We start from the raw sequence: 24621 nt of genomic DNA on the forward strand, positions 1-24621 counted from the left end.
GCAGCCTCCACAAGGCCCCCACCCATGTCTCCCACCACCCCCACCCCCCAGCACTGTGGTGCACCTGCCAGCAGGCCCCCACCCATGTCCAACTCATGTTCCCCACCACCCCCACCCTCCAGCAGTGCAGGGGCAGCCACCACCAGGCCCCCACCCATGTCTCCCACCACCCCCACCCCCCAGCAGTGCAGGGGCAGCCTCCACCAGGCCCCCACCCATGTCTCCCACCACCCCCACCCCCCAGCCACCAGGGGCAGCCTCCACCAGGCCCCCACTCATGTCTCCCACCACCCCCACCCCCCAGCAGTGCAGGGGCAGCCTCCACCAGGCCCCCACCCATGTCTCCCACCACCCCCACCCCCAGCACTGTGGTGCACCTGCCAGCATGCCCCCACCCATGTCCAACGCATGTTCCCCACCACCCCCACCCCCCAGCAGTGCAGGGGCACCCACCACCAGGCCCCCACCCATGTCTCCCACCACCCCCACCCCCCAGCCACCAGGGGCAGCCTCCACCAGGCCCCCACCCATGTCTCCCACCACCCCCACCCCCCAGTCACCAGGGGCAGCCTCCACCAGGCCCCCACCCATGTCTCCTACCACCCCCACCCCCCAGCAGTGCAGGGGCACCAACCACCAGGCCCCCAACCATGTCTCCCAGCACCCCCACCCCCCCAGTCTCCAGGGGAAGCCTCCACCAGGCCCCCACCCATGTCTCCCACCACCCCCACCCCCCAGCAGTGCAGGGGCAGCCTCCACCAGGCCCCCACCCGTGTCTCCCACCACCCCCACCCCCCAGCACTGTGGGGCACCTGCCAGCAGGCCCCACCCATGTCTCCCACCACCCCCACCCCCCAGCCACCAGGGGCAGCCTCCACCAGGCCCCCACCCATGTCTCCCACCACCCCCACCCCCCAGCAGTGCAGGGGCAGCCTCCACCAGGCCCCCACCCATGTCTCCCACCACCCCCACCCCCCAGCACTGTGGGGCACCTGCCAGCAGGCCCCCACCCATGTCCAACTCATGTTCCCCACCACCCCCACCCCCCAGCACTGTGGGGCACCTGCCAGCAGGCCCCCACCCATGTCCAACTCATGTTCCCCACCACCCCGCCCCCCAGCACTGTGGGGCACATGCCAGCAGGCCCCCACCCATGTCCAACTCATGTTCCCCACCACCCCCACCCCCCAGCACTGTGGGGCACCTGCCAGCAGGCCCCCACCCATGTCCAACTCATGTTCCCCACCACCCCCACCCCCCCAGCAGTGCAGGGGCACCCACCACCAGGCCCCCACCCATGTCTCCCACCACCCCCCACCCCCCAGCAGTGCAGGGGCAGCCTCCACCAGGCCCCCACCAATGTCTCCCAACCCCCCCGCCCCCCAGCACTGTGGGGCACCTGCCAGCAAGCCCCCACCCATGTCCAACTCATGTTCCCTACCACCCCCACCCCCCAGCACTGTGGGGCACCTGCCAGCAGGCCCCCACCCATGTCCAACTCATGTTCCCCACCACCCCCACCCCCCAGCACTGTGGGGCACCTGCCAGCAGGCCCCCACCCATGTCCAACTCATGTTCCCCACCACCCCCACCCCCCAGCAGTGCAGGGGCACCCACCACCAGGCCCCCACCCATGTCTCCCACCACCCCCACCCCCCAGCAGTGCAGGGGCAGCCTCCACCAGGCCTCCACCCATGTCTCCCACCACCCCACACCCCAGCACTGTGGGGCACCTGCCAGCAGGCCCCCACCCATGTCCAACTCATGTTCCCCACCACCCCCACCCCCCAGCACTGTGGGGCACCTGCCAGCAGGCCCCCACCCATGTCCAACTCATGTTCCCCACCACCCCCACCCCCCACCAGTGCAGGGGCACCCACCACCAGGCCCCCACCCATGTCTCCCAGCACCCCCACCCCCCAGTCACCAGGGGCAGCCTCCACCAGGCCCCCACCCATGTCTCCCAGCACCCCCACCCCCCAGCAGTGCAGGGGCAGCCTCCACCAGGCCCCCACCCATGTCTCCCACCACCCCCACCCCCAGCACTGTGGGGCAGCCTCCACCAGGCCCCCACCCGTGTCTCCCACCACCCCCACCCCCCAGCACTGTGGGGCAACTGCCAGCAGGCCCCACCCATGTCTCCCACCACCCCCACCCCCCAGTCACCAGGGGCAGCCTCCACCAGGCCCCCACCCATGTCTCCCATCGCCCCCACCCCCCAGCAGTGCAGGGGCAGCCTCCACCAGGCCCCCACCCATGTCTCCCACCACCCCCCAGCACTGCGGGGCACCTGCCAGCAGGCCCCCACCCATGTCCAACTCATGTTCCCCATCACCCCCACCCCCCAGCACTGTGGGGCACCTGCCAGCAGGCCCCCACCCATGTCCAACTCATGTTCCCCACCACCCCCACCCCCCAGCACTGTGGGGCACCTGCCAGCAGGCCCCCACCCATGTCCAACGCATGTTCCCCACCACCCCCACCCCCCAGCAGTGCAGGGGCACCCACCACCAGGCCCCCACCCATGTCTCCCACCACCGCCACCCCCCAGTCACCAGGGGCAGCCTCCACCAGGCCCCCACCCATGTCTCCCACCACCCCCACCCCCAGCAGTGCAGGGGCACGCACCACCAGGCCCCCACCCATGTCTCCCAGCACCCCCGCCCCCCAGTCACCAGGGGCAGCCTCCACCAGGCCCCCACCCATGTCTCCCACCACCCCCACCCCCCATCAGTGCAGGGGCAGCCTCCACCAGGCCCCCACCCATGTCTCCCACCACCCCCACCCCCCAGCACTGTGGGGCAGCCTCCACCAGGCCCCCACCCATGTCTCCCACCACCCCCACCCCCAGCACTGTGGGGCACCTGCCAGCAGGCCCCACCCATGTCTCCCACCACCCCCACCCCCCAGGCTCCAGGGGCAGCCTCCACCAGGCCCCCACCCATGTCTCCCACCACCCCCACCTCCCAGCAGTGCAGGGGCAGCCTCCACCAGGCCCTCACCCATGTCTCCCACCACCCCCACCCCCCAGCACTGTGGGGCACCTGCCAGCAGGCCCCCACCCATGTCCAACTCATGTTCCCCACCACCCCCACCCCCAGCAGTGCAGAGGCACCAACCACCAGGCCACCACCCATGTCTCCCACCACCCCCACCCCCCAGCAGTGCAGGGGCAGCCTCCACCAGGCCCCCACCCATGTCTCCCACCTCCCTCACCCCCCAGCACTGTGGGGCACCTGCCAGCAGGCCCCCACCCATGTCCAACTCATGTTCCCCACCACCCACACCCCCCAGCACTGTGGGGCACCTGCCAGCAGGCCCCCACCCATGTCCAACACATGTTCCCCACCACCCCACCCCTCAGCAGTGCAGGGGCACCCACCACCAGGCCCCCACCCATGTCTCCCAGCACCCCCACCCCCCCAGCCACCAGGGGCAGCCTCCACCATGCCCCCACCCATGTCTCCCACCACCCCCACCCCCCAGCAGTGCAGGGGCAGCCTCCACCAGGCCCCCACCCATGTCTCCCAGCACCCCCACCCCACAGCCACCAGGGGCAGCCTCCACCAGGCCCCCACCCATGTCTCCCACCACCCCCACCCCCCAGCAGTGCAGGGGCAGCCTCCACCAGGCCCCCACCCATGTCTCCCACCACCCCCACCCCCCAGTCACCAGGGGCAGCCTCCACCAGGCCCCCACCCATGTCTCCTACCACCCCCACCCCCCAGCAGTGCAGGGGCAGCCTCCACCAGGCCCCCACCCATGTCTCCCACCACCCCCAACCCCCAGCCACCAGGGGCAGCCTCCACCAGGCCCCCACCCATGTCTCCCACCACCCCCACCCCCCAGTCACCAGGGGCAGCCTCCACCAGGCCCCCACCCATGTCTCCTACCACCCCCACCCCCCAGCAGTGCAGGGGCACCCACCACCAGGCCCCCAACCATGTCTCCCAGCACCCCCACCCCCCCAGTCTCCAGGGGAAGCCTCCACCAGGCCCCCACCCATGTCTCCCACCACCCCCACCCCCCAGCAGTGCAGGGGCAGCCTCCACCAGGCCCCCACCCGTGTCTCCCACCACCCCCACCCTCCAGCACTGTGGGGCAGCCTCCACCAGGCCCCCACCCATGTCTCCCACCACCCCACCCCCCAGCACTGTGGGGCACCTGCCAGCAGGCCCCACCCATGTCTCCCACCACCCCACCCCCCAGCCACCAGGGGCAGCCTCCACCAGGCCCCCACCCATGTCTCCCACCACCCCACCCCCCAGCAGTGCAGGGGCAGCCTCCACCAGGCCCCCACCCATGTCTCCCACCACCCCCACCCCCAGCACTGTGGAGCACCTGCCAGCAGGCCCCCACCCATGTCCAACTCATGTTCCCCACCACCCCCACCCCCCAGCACTGTGGGGCACCTGCCAGCAGGCCCCCACCCATGTCCAACTCATGTTCCCCACCACCCCACCCCCCAGCACTGTGGGGCACCTGCCAGCAGGCCCCCACCCATGTCCAACTCATGTTCCCCACCACCCCCACCCCCCAGCACTGTGGGGCACCTGCCAGTAGGCCCCCACCAATGTCCAACTCATGTTCCCCACCACCCCCACCCCCCAGCAGTGCAGGGGCACCCACCACCAGGCCACCACCCATGTCTCCCACCACCCCCACCCCCCAGCAGTGTAGGGGCAGCCTCCACCAGGCCCCCACCCATGTCTCCCAACCCCCCACCCCCCAGCACTGTGGGGCACCTGCCAGCAAGCCCCCACCCATGTCCAACTCATGTTCCTTACCACCCCCACCCCCCAGCACTGTGGGGCACCTGCCAGCAGGCCCCCACCCATGTCCAACTCATGTTCCCCACCACCCCCACCCCCCAGCACTGTGGGGCACATGCCAGCAGGCCCCCACCCATGTCCAACTCATGTTCCCCACCACCCCCACCCCCCAGCAGTGCAGGGGCACCCACCACCAGGCCCCCACCCATGTCTCCCACCACCCCCACCCCCCAGCAGTGCAGGGGCAGCCTCCACCAGGCCCCCACCCATGTCTCCCACCACCCCCACACCCCAGCACTGTGGGGCACCTGCCAGCAGGCCCCCACCCATGTCCAACTCATGTTCCCCACCACCCCCACCCCCCAGCACTGTGGGGCACCTGCCAGCAGGCCCCCACCCATGTCCAACTCATGTTCCCCACCACCCCCACCCCCCACCAGTGCAGGGGCACCCACCACCAGGCCCCCACCCATGTCTCCCAGCACCCCCACCCCCCAGTCACCAGGGGCAGCCTCCACCAGGCCCCCACCCATGTCTCCCAGCACCCCAACCCCCCAGCAGTGCAGGGGCAGCCTCCACCAGGCCCCCACCCATGTCTCCCACCACCCCCACCCCCAGCACTGTGGGGCAGCCTCCACCAGGCCCCCACCCGTGTCTCCCACCACCCCCACCCCTTCAGCACTGTGGGGCACCTGCCAGCAGGCCCCACCCATGTCTCCCACCACCCTCACCCCCCAGTCACCAGGGGCAGCCTCCACCAGGCCCCCACCCATGTCTCCCACCACCCCCACCCCCCAGCACTGCGGGGCACCTGCCAGCAGGACCCCACCCATGTCCAACTCATGTTCCCCACCACCCCCACCCCCCAGCACTGTGGGGCACCTGCCAGCAGGCCCCCACCCATGTCCAACTCATGTTCCCCACCACCCCCACCCCCAGCACTGTGGGGCACCTGCCAGCAGGCCCCCACCCATGTCCAATGCATGTTCCCCACCACCCCCACCCCCCAGCAGTGCAGGGGCACCCACCACCAGGCCCCCACCCATGTCTCCCACCACACCCTCCCCCCAGTCACCAGGGGCAGCCTCCACCAGGCCCCCACCCATGTCTCCCACCACCCCCACCCCCCAGCACTGTGGGGCAGCCTCCACCAGGCCCCCACCCACGTCTCCCACCACCCCCACCCCCCAGCAGTGCAGGGGCACCCACCACCAGGCCCCCACCCATGTCTCCCACCACCCCCACCCGCCAGTCACCAGGGGCAGCCTCCACCAGGCCCCCACCCATGTCTCCCACCACCCCCACCCCCAGCAGTGCAGGGGCACCCACCGCCAGGCCCCCACCCATGTCTCCCAGCACCCCCGCCCCCCAGTCACCAGGGGCAGCCTCCACCAGGCCCCCACCATGTCTCCCACCACCCCCCCCCAGCAGTGCAGGTGCAGCCTCCACCAGGCCCCCACCCATGTCTCCCACCGCCCCCACCCCCCAGCACTGTGGGGCGGCCTCCACCAGGCCCCCACCCATGTCTCCCACCACCCCCACCCCCAGCACTGTGGGGCACCTGCCAGCAGGCCCCACCCATGTCTCCCACCACCCCCACCCCCCAGCCTCCAGGGGCAGCCTCCACCAGGCCCCCACCCATGTCTCCCACTACCCCCACCCCCCAGCAGTGCAGGGGCAGCCTCCACAAGGCCCTCACCCATGTCTCCCACCACCCCCACCCCCCAGCACTGTGGGGCACCTGCCAGCAGACCCCCACCCATGTCCAACTCATGTTCCCCACCACCCCCACCCCCAGCAGTGCAGGGGCACCCACCACCAGGCCCCCACCCATGTCTCCCACCACCCCCACCCCCCAGCAGTGCAGGGGCAGCCTCCACCAGGCCCCCACCCATGTCTCCCACCACCCCCACCCCCCAGCACTGTAGGGCACCTGCCAGCAGGCCCCCACCCATGTCCAACTCATGTTCCCCACCACCCACACCCCCCAGCACTGTGGGGCACCTGCCAGCAGGCCCCCACCCATGTCCAACACATGTTCCCCACCACCCCCACCCCCCAGCAGTGCAGGGGCACCCACCACCAGGCCCCCACCCATGTCTCCCAGCACCCCCACCCCCCCAGTCACCAGGGGCAGCCTCCAACAGGCCCCCACCCATGTCTCCCAGCACCCCCACCCCCCAGCAGTGCAGGGGCAGCCTCCACCAGGCCCCCACCCATGTCTCCCACCACCCCCACCCCCCAGCACTGTGGGGCAGCCTCCACCAGGCCCCCACCCATGTCTCCCACCGCCCCCACCCCCCAGCACTGTGGGGCACCTGCCAGCAGGCCCCACCCATGTCTCCCACCACCCCCACCCCCCAGCCACCAGGGGCAGCCTCCGCCAGGCCCCCACCCATGTCTCCCAGCACCCCCACCCCCCCAGTCACCAGGGGCAGCCTCCAACAGGCCCCCACCCATGTCTCCCAGCACCCCCACCCCCCAGCAGTACAGGGGCAGCCTCCACCAGGCCCCCACCCATGTCTCCCACCACCCCCAGCCCCCAGCACTGTGGGGCACCTGCCAGCAGGCCCCCACCCATGTCCAACTCATGTTCCCCACCACCCCCACCCCCCAGCACTGTGGGACACCTGCCACCAGGCCCCCACCCATGTCCAACTCCTGTTCCCCACCACCCCCACTGCCCAGCACTGTGGGGCACCTGCCAGCAGCCCCCCACCCATGTCCAACGCATGTTCCCCACCACCCCCACCCCCAGCAGTGCAGGGGCACCCACCACCAGGCCCCCACCCATGTCTCCCACCGCCCCCACCCCCCAGTCACCAGGGGAAGCCTCCACCAGGCCCCCACCCATGTCTCCCACCACCCCCACCCCCCAGCACTGTGGGGCAGCCTCCACCAGGCCCCCACCCATGTCTCCCACCACCCCCACCCACCAGCAGTGCAGGGGCACCCACCACCAGGCCCCCACCCATGTCTCCCACCACCCCCACCCCCCAGCAGTGCAGGGGCACCCACCACCAGGCCCCCACCCATGTCTCCCAGCACCCCCACCCCCCAGTCACCAGGGGCAGCCTCCACCAGGCCCCCACCCATGTCTCCCACCACCCCCACCCCCCAGCAGTGCAGGGGCAGCCTCCACCAGGCCCCCACCCATGTCTCCCACCACCCCTACCCCCCAGCAGTGCAGGGGCAGCCTCCACCAGGCCCCCACCCATGTCTCCCACCACCCCCACCCCCCAGCACTGTGGGGCACCTGCCAGCAGACCCCTACCCATGTCCAATTCATGTTCCCCACCACCCCCACCACCCAGCACTGTGGGTCACCTGCCAGCAGGCCCCCACCCATGTCCAACTCATGTTCCCCACCACCCCCACCCCCCAGCACTGTGGGGCACCTGCCAGCAGGCCCCCACCCATGTCCAACTCATGTTCCCCACCACCCCCACCCCCCAGCACTGTGGGGCACCTGCCAGCAGGCCCCCACCCATGTGCAACTCATGTTCCCCAGCCAACATGTCATCACAATCTAGATCCCTGGTCCCTATGGTCAGCCTCCAAATGCAAAACACCCACCCGAGTATTGCATCCAACCACTCTTAATTTGCAATTACATCACAGAACACCAATTGCAAGTTCCGAAACAAACACATTTCCCTCACATACACCCAATGGGTGTCAGTGAATCTCAAAACACATATCATGAAATGCATGAAACCAATGAGATACCACACATTGAAGTTCACCAAAAATAATATGTATAAAAGGAAACATAAATAGAATAAAAAATGAAGAAACAGAAACGTGAATGTACAAAAATTAAAAGAAGCATGTCCGTTAAAAAAAGCAAAACCAAAAATAAAATTCCAAAGTAATGTCCAAAGTCAATGTCCACAAAACAAAATCCAATGGGAAATAGAAAAGAAAGCCATTGCTCCATGGTTAAAAAGTGAAAAAATAATACAATCCAACTGTGAACTATGTACATGGGAACACGCCAGGGTCCATTATCCCAACAATATAAAGGAAACCTATCCAACTACACTAACTAATAAAATAAACTATATACAAAAATGTGGCCAATGTCCGAAAGGTCCAAATAAAATAAAAACAAAAATGAAACCTAACACTACCTACATAACTATGTACAAGGGCAGCGGGCTAGTTTCACGGCTCACTTGTGGATGTCCCGGGCCAGGGCATCATCGAACTCCTCCTCAATGTCCCGGAGGCGGTCCTCCTCCGTGACCCCGAGGGTCCGCAGGGCCGTCGACGTCTCCACCTCCAAACCCCTGCGGATTGCCTCGAGGCACTCGGCCTGCCTCAGGGCCCTCCGCATGGAGTTCTCCGCCCTGACCATTGTGAGCCGTGCCTCTTCCGCCCGCTGCCGCTCCGCATCTATGGCGTGGCCCAACCGCTGCCACACGGAAGACACTCTCTGTCCTGGGTCCTCCTGCCCTCCGGCCGATGCCTGCCCCTCCGATGTCGAAGGCCCCGAGCCTTCATGGCTCCCACCACGTTGCTGCTGCTGCTGTGCCTCTGCCCGTGCACTGCCTCCTGCTGCCTGGACATCCTCCGCCGGCTGGGGTGCAGTCGTAGATGTGGCCACCCCTGCTGGATGTCCGACTCCTGACTGTGGCAGGGATGCCTCCTCCACCAGCCTTGCCGCACCGTCAGAGGCAGCTCCACAGGGCACCCAGGTGACTGATGGGTGGGAAGATGGCACAGAGGACAACTGGCGCGTAGGGGGTCCAGTTGAGGAGGGGGTCGGAGCAAGCCCCATCAGACGGAGGAATCCGGCCTGGGTGACCTGTCCCAGCAGGCTGACATGGTCAACGAGCCATTCGAGATGACGTGCAGTCTCTTCATGAAAAGACTGGAGGTCACCTCGCATGGCCCGTTGACGCAAGGCCACACCGGCCAGGACAGGCTCAACCCGTACCTGGATAGCCACGTCTGCAGGCAGAGGAAGGCCAGTTGACGTGAGCTCATCCCCTCCTGAAAATGGGTCTGGACGTAGGCATCCCTGCTGGTGCAAGATGATGCAGGGACAGGATCAGGGACAGGATTGCACACAGGCACCTCCGTGGCGGCCTGTGCTGCCTCCTGTCCCTGGTCCTGCACTGCACCACTAGCACCAGTGGGATCCCCACCTCCAGACCCCATCTCTGGTGCTTGCACAGCCTCCTCCTCCACCAAAGCCCCCACCAACCTGGATGACTCCGTGCCATCTTCCCCTGTTGGGTCCTGTGGGGTCCCAGCTGCCCCTTCTGCTGCCGAGGAGTCCAACTCCAACCTCCGCCTCTTGGACCTCCCCCCGGCAGCTGCGGCCTGGGACGCGGCACCGGACTCCTCACTCCCCGATGAGATCACAACATGGGAGGGGAGCCGGGCCTTGCGTCTCCGGCTGGCGGTGGGATCCCCGCCGCTGTGCTCCACAGCACCTTCTCCGCCCTCTTCATCAGTTGATGCTGCAGACAGGGAGAAACAAAACAGAGGCATCAGGGCACTGTACAATGGACACATACACACATGACAGTTGTACATGAGTGGCATTGGCAAACCTCAGACATGTCATCACAATCCCCAACACACATGTCATTACAACTCGCACACATGAGCCATACCACAGCCATATCGCAACTGCCACCACCATCCATACACATACAACAGCATGAGCAGCCAAAGGTGAGCCAGACATCACATGCAACATAGGAAGTGCACCACACATGTACATACACCACCACACTTGCATTCATGTGTACACCACTGCCAAGTGTCGCAGTGTTCAGACGGGCATCCATGTCACATCTGCCAATCAGGCTTCCACATACCGCTGTCACATGCATCCATGTTGCATCACTGTTGCACTCTTGTCAAATACACACACATGCACATGTACACAGTGCTGATACATGCAGCCAAAAACAACATACATGCGTGACATCACGGACATGTCTACTTACATACACATTCATCCAAACATGTGTGCCCACACAACTGCATTTGGCATGCAAGCCTACACACACAAGCACCATCCATGTCTCACACATTACAGCCCTCGCATGTGTCAGCCCCATGGCCCTGTACACCCCCACCCATACTCGACCCCATACAAACAGATGTGCAACCTGCACACTACTGAATATTCACCACACACACTGCTCACAATCAGGATGCATGTACACTCACCGCTCGACTCCAGACGGGTCTGCTTCTCAAGGACCTGGACATGGAGCGCTGGGGATATGCGTTCCAGGACCCTCATCTGTTCTTCCGACAAGTGGCCCCGGCGCCCCTTGGCATCCGCTGCCTTCAAGAGGCGCCGGGCCTTGTTCAGGGTCCTGGACCTGAAGTCCTCCCAGCGCTTCTTGACATGTTGTAAGTCGCGGACTGCCACCCTCTCCGCGTTGATGGCAGTCACGATGTCAGTCCAGATCCGAGTCCGTCCTTCCTTGTCGGCGCGGGAACTTCCGAAGAGGGCATCATACTGCCCCAGGACTTGCTCCACCAGGACACCAACTTCGGTGGCACTGAAGCTGGTGCTCCTCTGCCTCTCTGGCCGGGGGTTGTCAGTGGTCCCAGATGGTGTTTGCCCCGACATGACAACCCCAGAGGCAGGAGTGGGTGGGCAACTGGGTCCTGGGGCTGGGCTGTGGAGAGATGGAATCCCAGTCGGGAGTCTTCGGTTCCAGCAGGGGTGGTCACAGCAACAGCACCCCTGGCTGATGTGCAGGCAGCAAATGGCAGGGCATGTGGGCAGCAGGCAGTCAGGCAGCAGCAGATGGCAGGTGGGAGCGTGCTCGGGGCTCTGGGGGGCAGTAGTTCGGCCTTCTGGGCAGGAGCGTGGTCTTCCGTGTGCTTACGCGTGGCCAGCTTGATACAGAGTGATTTGACACGTGAAAAATCTGCACGTCAGCGTGTAATTCGAGGAAAGGCCCTTAGCGCGTAAGCGCGTCTGCATGCATACGCATTTTCATTGGACAGAAGGACCCTCAAGCGCAAGCGCCCCTGTGACGTGACGCGTACAGACGTGCATGGGCATTTCAGCGGACGTGAAAAACTGCACGTCCGCGTGTAATACGAGGAAAGGGCCCATGCGCGTAAGCGCACGTGGAAAACTGCACGTCCGCGTGTAATACGAGGAAAGGCCCTTAGCGCGTATGCACGGCAGCACGCATATGCGATTTCATTGGACCAAATGCCCTTAGCGCATGAGCGCGTCTGTGACGTGACACGCGCAGGTGTTTCCCTCATTGCACGTGATGACAGAACACACGTGGATTTCCACCAATCACGTGTGAAAGTTCCCGGCACCCCGGAACACACGTACCCAGGCTAATCGCGTGTGGAACTTCCCGCGCACCCCGAAACACACGTACCCAGGCCAGTTGCGTGTACGCTCACTCCCCTCCGATTACACGCGATGACACTCGGACCGTATCCGAATACGGGAAACCTGCGCACGGCAAAAGACGTGCACAGGCATCAACGCGTCCATAAAAGTGCGCGCAAACAACAAACGCATATATACAGCTACGATGAATGCCCCATTTGTCGCTGCACTGATCGTGGGACACCGCAGGAGGAGGAGATTAGCCAGGGCACGCATTTTCGCACCACGGACAAGCCTTTTTGGGATGCCTGACGACCAGGTCTATGGCAGGTATGGGTTTCCACCCCATATCATCCTAGACCTGGTCAGAGAGTGGGCAGATGACCTCACATCCCCCACCCTTTGCTCCCAAGCATTGAGCCCCTTGGAGAAGCTGCTCAATGTCCTGCATTTTTTGGCCACTGGGTCATTTCAGCGGACCACTGCCATAGTGGGGGGGGTCTCACAGGCCACGCAGTCACGCTGCCTACACCAGGTACTGGCAATCATGATAGCGCGCTCCTCAGTCCGCAGGCACATATACATGCCCAGAACACCCGCAGAAAGGCAGGCCGTTGTCCTGGATTTTTTCAGGGTGGCACACTTGCTCGGTGCCATAGATTGCACCCATGTGGCCCTACGTCCACCTAGGGCCATTGAGCACATCTACCGAAACTGCAAGCACTGGCATTCCATCAATGTACAGGTGGTATGCGATGCAAACGGAATCATGACCTCTGTCTATGCCAACTACCCTGGCTCCAACCATGACAGTTTCATATACAGAATATCCGCCCTGAGCCGGGCCCTGGAAGCTGGGCAGCATGGCGACACATGGCTCCTAGGTCAGTACAAATGCCCTCGCACATGCATGCAAGTCACACACAGACAAATATCCAAACCCTAATAATCTCAACTATTATCACCTCCCCAGGGGACAGTGCCTACCCTCTGAGCAACCACATGATGACGCCAATCCGGAACCCCACCACACCACCCCAGATAAGATACAACGCCGCCCATATTGCAACCAGGGGCATAGTGGAGCGCACATTCGGAGTGCTCAAGTCACGTTTCCGCTCCCTTGACCGCTCTGGTGGGCAACTACTCTATGCACCACCATTAGTGTGCAGGATCATTGTGGCAGCATGTGTCCTGCACAATGTTGCAACACGGCAGGGCGTCCCGGTGGACATGGTGGTGCCCCCACATCCCCAACCACAGGCACAGGCGCTGCCCATGGAAGGGGACAGGGCACGTGGCGAGGAAGCCCGGACCCAGCTTGTGGCCACATTTTTCACCTAAACTCCCACCCCTGCGGAGTGCACACAGGCCTGGCACATACCAGGTGACAATCGATGATGACAAAGAGACAGTCAACTGTCACAACCCTACCACCCTGAGATAGTTGCCATGGAAGTGCCACATCGTCTGCATCCCTAGCTACTTAAACACAAGCTATCCAGTGTGACCAAAAGGCACACATATGACATATGACATGATATGGGCCATGCACAAGTATTCCAAGGCGCAATGAGGCAGGGAGGGGGGAACAAGGGAACGCAGAGAACGGTACTACTAGGCCAGGTGTCATTGAGATCGTGCAAGTGCAGGGGTAGGGGGAATGGGAAAAGTGCAAGGGGAAGGGTGGGGGGGAGTCCAGTACAGGGGAAGTAGCCCAAAAAAATAATACATAGGTCGCCTGGTGGCAACTACAAAGGTAAGTGCAGACAAGTGCTGGGAAGGGAGGGCTGTAGGGATAGAGAGGCAGTACTGCAGTGCAGGGGTTGCCAGGGAGGCAGTGCAAGTGGAGAGTGGCTGGGCCAGGGACCGAGGTCGGTGAGAGTGGCCCAGTTGCAGCTCCTGTGCAGTTCCAGTGGAGAATTCTGCAAGGGAGAGGCAGACAGTAAGCAGAAGCAAAGAGGAAGGTCTTGAGGTGCTTCCAGAACTGGAGATGGTTCCCCTCAAGTTCAAGTCAGGCCGGAAGTCTGTTCCAGGGGGAGGGCCCTGCTGCGGAGAGAAATCTACCCCCAGCTAGTTGCTCTGAGAAGCGGATGACCCGGACATGCAAGGTGTGCATCACACACACCTGCAAAACAGGCCATGGCCATCACTGTCATGTCACTCAAACCCTTCCAAACATCAACATGACATGGCAAGCAATACCCATACACCAATGCAGTAACGATAAGGTACACATTGCCATGTCCTAAATGTACAGTGGCATCGGACACTGCTGCCTGACCCGGAATCAGATGAAATGACAGACCAACAAAATCTCCCACCCAAAATAAGTCATTTCCAAATGCATTACAACAGTCGTAGACGTAACATCACAATGAATGCCTGTCTACATGCACATTATGCATTGCAAAATCAACACTGCAGCTCATGTGTGCAGTGTCCTACTCCTGCATCACACTGCTCAGCGCACAGCACAGTGAACAGCCATTGTGTGTGATGCACACCCTGAGCATCACATCTAAGTGACAGACCACGTCAAACATCAAATTAGGCATGTACTGGATCCATGATCGGTCACAGAACATGTGCTGCCGGGACACAGTGGGCACCAGAAGGCAAACAGTGTACACGTGGATATGCAAGGGTGGGAGTACATGTAGTGCATCAGAGTGCAAGTGTGTGGTTCTGCAAGGACATGCACTCCACATATGCATGTGCACTCAAGTGACCATCAGTGTTCCCTACACATCACATGTGAACATCCACCATGTGTACACCCCAGCATGTCAAACCACAACTATCCCCTCGCACCTGAAAGGAAAACACAACACATGAACAGGCATTGATCAGCAGAACACAACATGTACATAGGATACCACCCTTACTGTCAGAGTTCCCATCACACTGCAGGGCAAGGCAACTATCAACAACAACCCCCCCCCTCACAAATGACCATGACCCACTGAACAACTGCACCTGGGTCATGGAGCCTCCAAACCTCAATTCCACCTGGCCACAGGATCACCTTTACCCTTCGTCACCATCTCCCACCTTGTGTGTAAAAAGATGCCTGAACCCTCAGAATCCACACTCATTTCCAAAATCACAAAATCCAAGGCATAAAAACGAACCAGAACACCCTCCAGTAGATGACTTGACGTAGCAGTACCTCACAAAGGCCAAGTACTACCACAATGATGCAACAACCAAGGTAGCACAGCAAAACAATGTCACGACAGGATGTGAGACATGTGTGGTACATGACATAGGATGATGCACCATGAATGGATGTGTACTGTCACAGGTCCCCTGTACAGGCGCGGGAGTGTCACGAAACAACCACCCCCACCATGTCCCGGGTGCCTGCAAGGTCAAACTCACACAGGCCCCTGAGACCCTGGTGGGGAATGAGGTTCAGGGATATGCAGTCGGGACAGGTGTTGACACACTGGATGACTGGAATGAGTGGCAGGAGAGGGGAGGAGGAATGACACATGAAACTAGGGAATGCACGAAAATGTACAACCTGTATGAACAAATACACAATCCAAACAAACTTGGTCATCATTGTCATGGCCTTCTGTAGTCCAGGCTCAGGAGTGGTACGAACCAACCACCCCCTCTAGGGTTTTGGCGCCTGCAATTTCGGGGCTTACACAGGCATCCGCAACCCCAGTGGGGAAAGAGGGTCAGGGAATGTTGCTTGGATAGGCACGGGAAGCAGGAACACCGGGTAGAGGGTACAGGTTTCAAAATTGCATAGGATCACGGGTGATTAGGGAGAAAAAAACATACCAAATTGAAACACACATACATCCATGCATCAGTACACTCCCCAGAAAGCCTATGCAGAGCAGTTCGTAAGAAAAACAACAAGACACTTAGCTCTGGTTTTGAGTGCTGGCCTCCTGCCTGCGCACTCTCAGGTCCGGTTACAGGAGCACTGCAATGCTGCAAAGAGAGCCACAGTCAACAACCTGTACGTGCCAATTACACAAAAAAACAACACCAAACATGCCTCCTAGCAACAAACTACTCTACAAACAGACAATCTGTGGTTGATGCTTCGTACCCATATATAACATCACCCCTGTGACGGGTCATACACAGTCAATGCAGTAAGGCAGCCGCTGGTGGGTGCGTGGCAAATGGAACACCAATGTGTCACAATTCACACAACATGCAATGTTCCCTGGGTAAGCAGACAGACCCATATAGCAAGCCATGACTACAGAGCAAGTTGTGTACCACCATGACCGAAACAAAGTTGGCAGTGCATTTATCATGAAGTACGTGGAAAAGACATGCACTGCACCCAAGTATGTCCCTTGCTGTATGTCCCTGTGAGCTGCCCCTTTCCATGTCTCGGAAGGCTACATGGTTGATACAAGTGCCTCAATGGAACTTGGTGTACCGGAGGGTATGTGCCACTGCCCCTGCATGTGTCCCAGACAACCCTACTATCAACAGCCATCAGTCCACAAACACATCTGAGCTGCATTGTGTGCTTCAACACCAATATTTGTCTAAGCTCACCCTCAGTGCTGTGACTAAGCCTGCATGTGCAACTCGCCTGGTGCAAGCTTTGCTGTGTCGTGGCCCCCCTGTGATGCTCACCTTGCCTGGAGTTCCTTGGAACATGTCAGCAGTTCTAGGATGTGGGTCTGCAATCACTGTGCCTCTGCTTGTGCACACATGTGCATGTGGGCACCAACAAACGGGTCCAGAATTCCGTCGTCCAATGAGCCATGTCTGCTGGCAAAGGTGCTCTGGGGGCTCATCCCCCTGCAGAAAGGGCATGAAACACATGATTAATGCTTCAAAGACATCTGTGTGTGTCTCATCAGGCATCTCATTACTTGACCATGTCAGAGAGTCACATCACAAATCACACCATCAGTCCGTCTTTCAACTCCAAAGTGTGGAACACTATCTACAGCATGAATTGCAACAAGCACATGTACAGGAAAGATATGAAACATACTACACAATGCATAGCAATCAATGTCCACATTAATCATGACACACCCCATCTAGCAAAAGCTGAACAGTGGACAATGACACCTAAATCATCCCCTCTAGGGGTGTCAACACAAGTCACACAGCACCAGACATGCCACAGATATGACAGTCCAAAGCCCTTGTGTAAAATGCTGTAACACCGAACCATCCTTGCGAGCCCATGGATAAGGGAGGCAGGAGTGGCATATGTGAGTCAAGGACCCCAAGCAGCAAACACATACACAAGACAACCATGAAGGGCCCGCTGGAACAGACAGTGGATGCCTTCAAAAGCCACAAAGCACCGCACCGTTACATGAAAGCACAATAGACTAGCAATTTTAAACTAACTCAACTATTAACTAATTACACTAACTATGGAAAACCTACATTACCTATTTAAACTAACTATCAAACAGAAACTAAAAGAAAAATAAAAAATGGCCACATACGACCCGGGGGGGAGGGGAGGCACCCAGGAGGGGGGAGGTACAGGTGCTGCTCAACATCCACATGCGATCATGCTGAGCCAAAAAAAAATCCTCCATGGGCTCAGCGCCTGCACAGCACGACCTTGTGGGAGATAGATGGTCGTCCGAGTCTGGCTCATCCTGGAAAGGAGGACGTAGCACAGTAGCCTGGCCACGCCTAGCCGCAGCTTGCCCCTCGTCGGCAGCAAGTCTGCTGGACGGGTGAGCCTGGTTCTGTGTGGCGATGTGACGTAGGTCTGCATGCAGAACCTCACGTGATACACGTGCTTCCTCTTGCAAGGTAGCACATGTAACACGGAGTTCCTCCTGCAAGGCCTGGCTGGACAACCGCTGCACCTCACGGCAAGCCTGTAGCTCAGCCGAGATGGTACGCTCAAGCTGTGCAAACCTCTCCTCTGCCTGCTGCCTCTGGGACATCATAAGGACACCCAGAGTGGATCTGAGGGAAGCATACTCCTCCCTCAGGGCATCCATGTGCGCCTCTGTGTGAGCAGCAATTGCTTGATGCAGAGACGACATTTCAGCCTGGCGTGCCCTGTCTGAGGCCGCCATGCCCAGCCTGAGCGAGCGGGCCGTGGACTGTGCCGCCTGCTGCTGGAGAAGCACCTGCCTAGCAGGGGGGAGCACAGATCGGGCCACACGCTCCATGCTCTCAGCGATGTTCTCCATTGCTGCCAACTGCCGTTCGGAATTGGCAGTCATGTCTTGCTCCCACTCAGTATACAGCGGTTGCGCGTGGCGACCGCGTTGTCGGGCTTGACCCCTGCGGGACCCAAGGACCGGGGGTCCTCGCTGTGTTGGCACCGCCTCCGGCTGCACGACTACATGCCCCCATCGTCGTGATGTCCCAGGCACATCAGTGACTGGTGTGGAGGGTGACCCTGCGTCCCGATCCACCACGGGCGGAGGAACCAAGACTGTCTGATCCCTCAGTGCAGGTGTCGCAGACAGAGGAGTGTCCACATCAGAATCACTCACCCCTGACACATGGACTTGATGCTCATCCAACTCAACATGGACCTCAGAGTCGTCAGCAAGGCTGGACTCATAGGCAGCCAGAGACAAGATGGACTGCAGCACTTGGGGGTTTTCGTGGCCTACCACCCCACGACCCCCACTAGTGCCGGGTTGATGTGGTGTTACCAACCCTGTGTCTGGCATGACAACACCATCCTCCGCCTCCATTGCGTCATCACCTGAAAATAGAGAGAAAAAGGTCAATACACATGTCAGAAGCACACGACACACACACACACCGACAGCAAAGGCATCCGGCAGACATGTGACACACAACATATGACCTGGCATGCATGCTGGGTCTACTTTGAATAGCTTCTGTGATCAGACCTGTTGAAAGGTGGCAGTTTCCATGGAAGTGGGTCTATGCAGTGTAGAAAATGTGTACGCCACTCACTACCTACATGTACAAGCACTACATGGTGTGTGCCAGGAAATGTGAAGGCAGTGCAATGTCAAATTCAGACATCACGTGCATTGTGCATTCAATGTGTACCATGTCTAGAAGCCAAGCACCCCTCTACCCCAGTACAAAAGCAGGGATGCCTAGCATTGTATCAAAAGGCTGACCATACACCTGTGTATTGACAGGCAGTGCTGACTGGCATCAACAGCTTAATGTGATTCAAATTACAACACTGCAAATGATGCTGGGACAGTGGGCAGGACACATGATGGAAACTCCTGAGGCCGCCCACGTGTGAAGAAGACACAACAAGAGTTGGACAGAGTCATTGGCCATTGAACAGGCTGAGGCCTGTGAGCCACACAGATTGTCAGAGCCTAAACATGTGTGCAACGCAGGACTGAGCCACAGTTGACATGGGAAGGCTGATGAGATGGCAGGCAATGTATGTAACCAAGGACTTATATTACAGTGATCATCCAGGCAATGCACATGGAGCATGAATGGGCACTCATGTCCCTGCGGGACATCTGACCCATGCACAGTACAAGTGAGATACCCTGCATCGAGTACTAAGGCTGTACAACACAGCATATGTCTGGTAGATTCTACGCTGGAAGTTAGCATCTACACAGGACACATGAACAAGAAAGTATACATTGGCAAGATTGAAGCAGACCAGTGCAAAGGTGGAACTGGGGTGCAGAGTGGCGGAGGAGGGGCAAGGGAGCATGCCTACATGGAGTCCCGCATGCAGGCAGAGGAGACATGCATGACGGTAGCATTGCATTACTTACACATCAGAACCATGTACACGTCACATGTAGCAGCAATCATGCACAACACATCCCACAAGTGAAACACACATGTCCTCAACAAACACGCATCAACACTCACTGGACTGGGCATCAAAGTCCAGCATCTCTCCCACTCCTTTGACCAATTCAGGTGGTATGAACTCTGCAACGAGAGCCTCATGCGGAGTGAGTTCTTCCTCCTCTGGTGCAGGCCCACCGCCAGTCACCAGAGTCAAGTTGTAATTTGACTCACGCTTGGCCTTAGTGCTGCGCTTGATGTCATTCCAATGCTTTTTGCACTCCTGCGCCGTGCGCACCTCATGGCCGAATGAACTGACATGTTCCGCAACATGCTTCCAGTGGGTGTCACGTTGGGCAGCCGTAGTCTGACTATTGGCACCCACTAGCATGTCACGGCTGTGGCCCCGCACGTAGTCCATGAGGAAGTCCAGTTCCTGCTTACAGAAAGGCTTCTTCCTCGACATGCAGGAGGTCGTGGCTGTGTGTGGGGTCCCAGCCTGTGCTGCAGGTGCAACCTTCCTCCTCTTGGACTGTGGCACAGACCCTGGCTGGCTAATGCTGCCCTGACCAGTATGGCCAGTGGGTTCGGTGGATTGAGCCAAGGGAGTGGCAGGTGGAGGGATGACCAAAGGCCTGACTTGTGTCAGTGGCAGCTGGGTGCCCACTAATGGACCCTGCGCAGCAACATCAGCTGTGGCAGGGTCATTGACCGCAACTGTCCTGGTTGGCAGACTCACAACCGGGGTGCTGTTGGGTGCATCTGCCCCTGCACTTGCCAACACCCGGCTGTTCGGGGCAGCAGATGACATGACTGCCCCAGGGACACGTGTCTTGGTCTGAGCAGCCCGGCCTGCCCCTATGGTTTCCCCCCTGGCCTGTTGGAGATCTACCAAGGGCTCTTCAAGTGCCAACGCAGCCTGCGCTGGCAGACCCTGAGCCTGGGTGGCGGTGTCCACAGCTGCACCTGCAGCTACCACTACCCTTGTGCCCGTGGCAGTCGATGGAACGGACTGCCGGGTCATATGGGTGCCAGTGCCAGATGCAGGAGCTGCATCCCCCGGAACCACAGGGGGTGGTGGCATGGCTGCACTGACACACGGCACAACATTGTGCTCAAGTGGCGCAGCCCTGCCTCTTCCCCCTCTGTGGCTACCCTGGACACCCCGGAGTCCCCCTACTCCCTGGTCACCACGGCCACGTCCCCGACCAGGCCCGCCACAGGGGGAGTACGCCCAGCTGAGGCACCCCTCACCTTTGGTGGCCTCCCAACCATGGCACAGATGTAGTCGTGCTAGCACAGATAAAGTGGTGCCAATGGGAGGTGTACACCACAATTGACCTGGGCAATTGGGGTATAGGGGGTGGGAAGCAAGATGTTAACAGCCCCCCTGCACCTGCAAGGCTGTATGTGACCCCGGTGATGTGGTGACGGGTCACGCAACGCTCAGGCACCCCAAAACTGCAGTAAAACCGTGCACGCAACCCTGCAGCCTACGTGCGTGGATTCAACCTCCCGCAGTACACGGTGGCACCCAGTAACACGAATAACGCGTACCCATGGGACACGCAGGCTACTATGACATCGAAAATGGGTGCGATACACAGGGGCACCCGCAGTGGGAAAAAGAGCGTGTGCGACTCACCATCTGACTAGCGTGATGCAGAAAAACACGCGTAGCCAATACCCACGCCAAAAGAAATGATACGTCCTTGATAGCTGTGAAGTTGTGATGGCGCGCGAAACAACAGGGTGCAGCAACACACGTCGGTCTCCACGAAAGGCACATACAGCGAACTGCTGGGCCCGCTCACCTTTAACCCGTGCTGAGGGAAACGCACGCGCGCGTCACGTCACTTACGCGCATGGGCCCTTTCCTCGTATTACATGCGGACGTGCAGTTTTTCATGCGTGCTTACGCGCATGGGCCCTTTCCTTGTATTACACGTGGACGTGCAGTTTTCCACGCACGCTTCCGCGCATGGGCCCTTTCCTCGTATTACACGCGGACGTGGAGTTTCCACGCGCGCTTACGCGCATGGGCCCTTTCCTCGTATTACACGCGGACGTGCAGTTTTTCACACGCGCTGAAATGCCCATGCACGTCTGTACGCGTCACGTCACAGGGGCGCTTGCGCTTGAGGGGCCTTCTGTCCAATGAAAATGCGTATGCATGCAGAAGCGCTTACGCGCTAAGGGCCTTTCCTCGAATTACACGCTGACGTGCAGATTTTTCACATGCCAAATCAATCAAGCTGGCCACGCGTAAGCACACGGAAGACCACGCTCCTGCCCAGAAGGCCGAACTACTGCCCCCCAGAGCCCCGAGCACGCTCCCACCTGCCATCTGCTGCTGCCTGACTGCCTGCTGCCCACGTGCCCTGCCATTTGCTGCCTGCACATCAGCCAGGGGTGCTGTTGCTGTGACCACCCCTGCTGGAACCGAATACTCCCGACTGGGATTCCATCGCTCCACAGCCCAGTCCCAGGACCCAGTTGCCCACCCACTCCTGCCTCTGGGGTTGTCATGTCGGGGCAAACACCATCTGGGACCACTGACAACCCCCGGCCAGAGAGGCAGAGGGGCACCATCTTCAGTGCCACCGAAGTTGGTGTCCTGGTGGAGCAAGTCCTGGGGCAGTATGATGCCCTCTTCGGAAGTTCCCGCGCCGACAAGGAAGGACGGACTCGGATCTGGACTGACATTGTGACTGCCATCAACGCGGAGAGGGTGGCAGCCCACGACTTACAACATGTCAAGAAGCGCTGGGAGGACTTCAGGTCCAGGACCCTGAACAAGGCCCGGCGCCTCTTGAAGGCAGCGGATGCTAAGGGGCGCCGGGGCCACTTGTCGGAAGAACAGATGAGGGTCCTGGAACGCATATCCCCAGCGCTCCACGTCCAGGTCCTTGAGAAGCAGACCCGTCTGGAGTCGAGCGGTGAGTGTACATGCATCCTGATTGTGAGCAGTGCGTGTGGTGATTATTCAGTAGTGTGCAGGTTGCACATCTGTTTGTATGGGGTCGAGTATGGGTGGGGGTGTACAGGGCCGTGGGGCTGACACATGCGAGGGCTGTAATGTGTGAGACATGGATGGTGCTTGTGTGTGTAGGCTTGCATGCCAAATGCAGTTGTGTGGGCACACATGTTTGGATGAATGTATATGTAAGTAGACATGTCCGTGATGTCACGCATGTATGTTGTTTTTGGCTGCATGTATCAGCACTGTGTACATGTGCATGTGTGTGTATTTGACAAGGGTGCAACAGTGATGCAACATGGATGCATGTGACAGCGGTATGTGGAAGCCTGATTGGCAGATGTGACATGGATGCCCGTCTGAACACTGCGACACTTGGCAGAGGTGTACACATGCATGCAAGTGTGGTGGTGTGTGTACATGTGTGGTGCACTTCCTGTGTTGCATGTGATGTCTGGCTCACCTTTGGCTGCCCATGCTGTTGTATGTGTATGGATGGTGGTGGCAGTTGCGATATGGCTGTGGTATGGCTCATGTGTGCGAGTTGTAATGACATGTGTGTTGGGGATTGTGATGACATGTCTGAGGTTTGCCAATGCCACTCATGTACAACTGTCATGTGTGTATGTGTCCATTGTACAGTGCCCTGATGCCTGTGTTTTGTTTCTCCTTGTCTGCAGCGTCAACTGATGAAGAGGGCGGAGAAGGTGCTGTGGAGCACAGCGGCGGGGATCCCACCGCCAGCCGGAGACGCAAGGCCCGGCTCCCCTCCCATGTTGTCATCTCGTCGGGGAGTGAGGAGCCCGGTGCCGCGTCCCAGGCCACAGCTGCCGGGGGGAGGTCCAAGAGGCGGAGGTTGGAGTTCGACTCCTCGGCAGCAGAAGGGGCAGCTGGGACCCCACAGGGCCCAACAGGGGAAGATGGCACGGAGTCATACAGGTTGGTGGGGGGTTTGGTGGAGGAGGAGGCAGTGCAAGCACCAGAGACGGGGTCTGGAGGTGGGGATCCCACTGGTGCTAGTGGTGCAGTGCAGGACCAGGGACAGGAGGCAGCACAGGCTGCCGCGGAGGTGCCTGTGTGCAATCCTGTCCCTGATCCTGTCCCTGCATCATCTTGCACCAGCAGGGATGCCTACGTCCAGACCCGTTTTCAGGCAGGGGATGAGCTCACGTCAACTGGCCTTCCTCTGCCTGCGGACGTGGCTATCCAGGTCCGGGTTGAGCCTGTCCTGGCTGGTGTGGCGTTGCGTCAACGGGCCATGCGAGGTGACCTGCAGTCTTTTCATGAAGAGACTGCAAGTCATCTCGAATGGCTCGTTGACCACGTCAGCCTGCTGGGACAGGTCACCCAGGCCGGATTCCTCCGTCTGATGGGGCTCGCTCCAACCCCCTCCACAACTGGACCCCCTACGCGCCAGTCGTCCTCTGTGCCATCTTCCCACCCATCAGTCACCTGGGTGCCCTGTGGAGCTGCCTCTGACGGTGCGGCCAGGCTGGTGGAGGAGGCATCCCTGCCACAGTCGGGAGTCGGACGTCCAGCAGGGGTGGCCACATCAACGACTGCACCCCAGCCGGCGGAGGATGTGCAGGCAGCAGGAGGCAGTGCACGGGCAGAGGCACAGCAGCAGCAGCAACGTGGTGGGAGCCATGAAGGCTCTGGGCCTTCGACATCGGAGGGGCAGGCATCGGCCAGAGGGCAGGAGGACCCAGGACAGAGAGTGTCTTCCGTGTGGCAGCGGTTGGGCCACGCCATAGATGCGGAGCGGCAGCGGGCGGAAGAGGCACGGCTCACAATGGTCA

The sequence above is a fragment of the Ambystoma mexicanum genome, chromosome 4p, assembly GCF_040938575.1.
Source record: "Ambystoma mexicanum isolate Mex_15411 chromosome 4p, UKY_AmexF1_1, whole genome shotgun sequence".
Classification (NCBI taxonomy): domain Eukaryota; kingdom Metazoa; phylum Chordata; class Amphibia; order Caudata; family Ambystomatidae; genus Ambystoma; species Ambystoma mexicanum.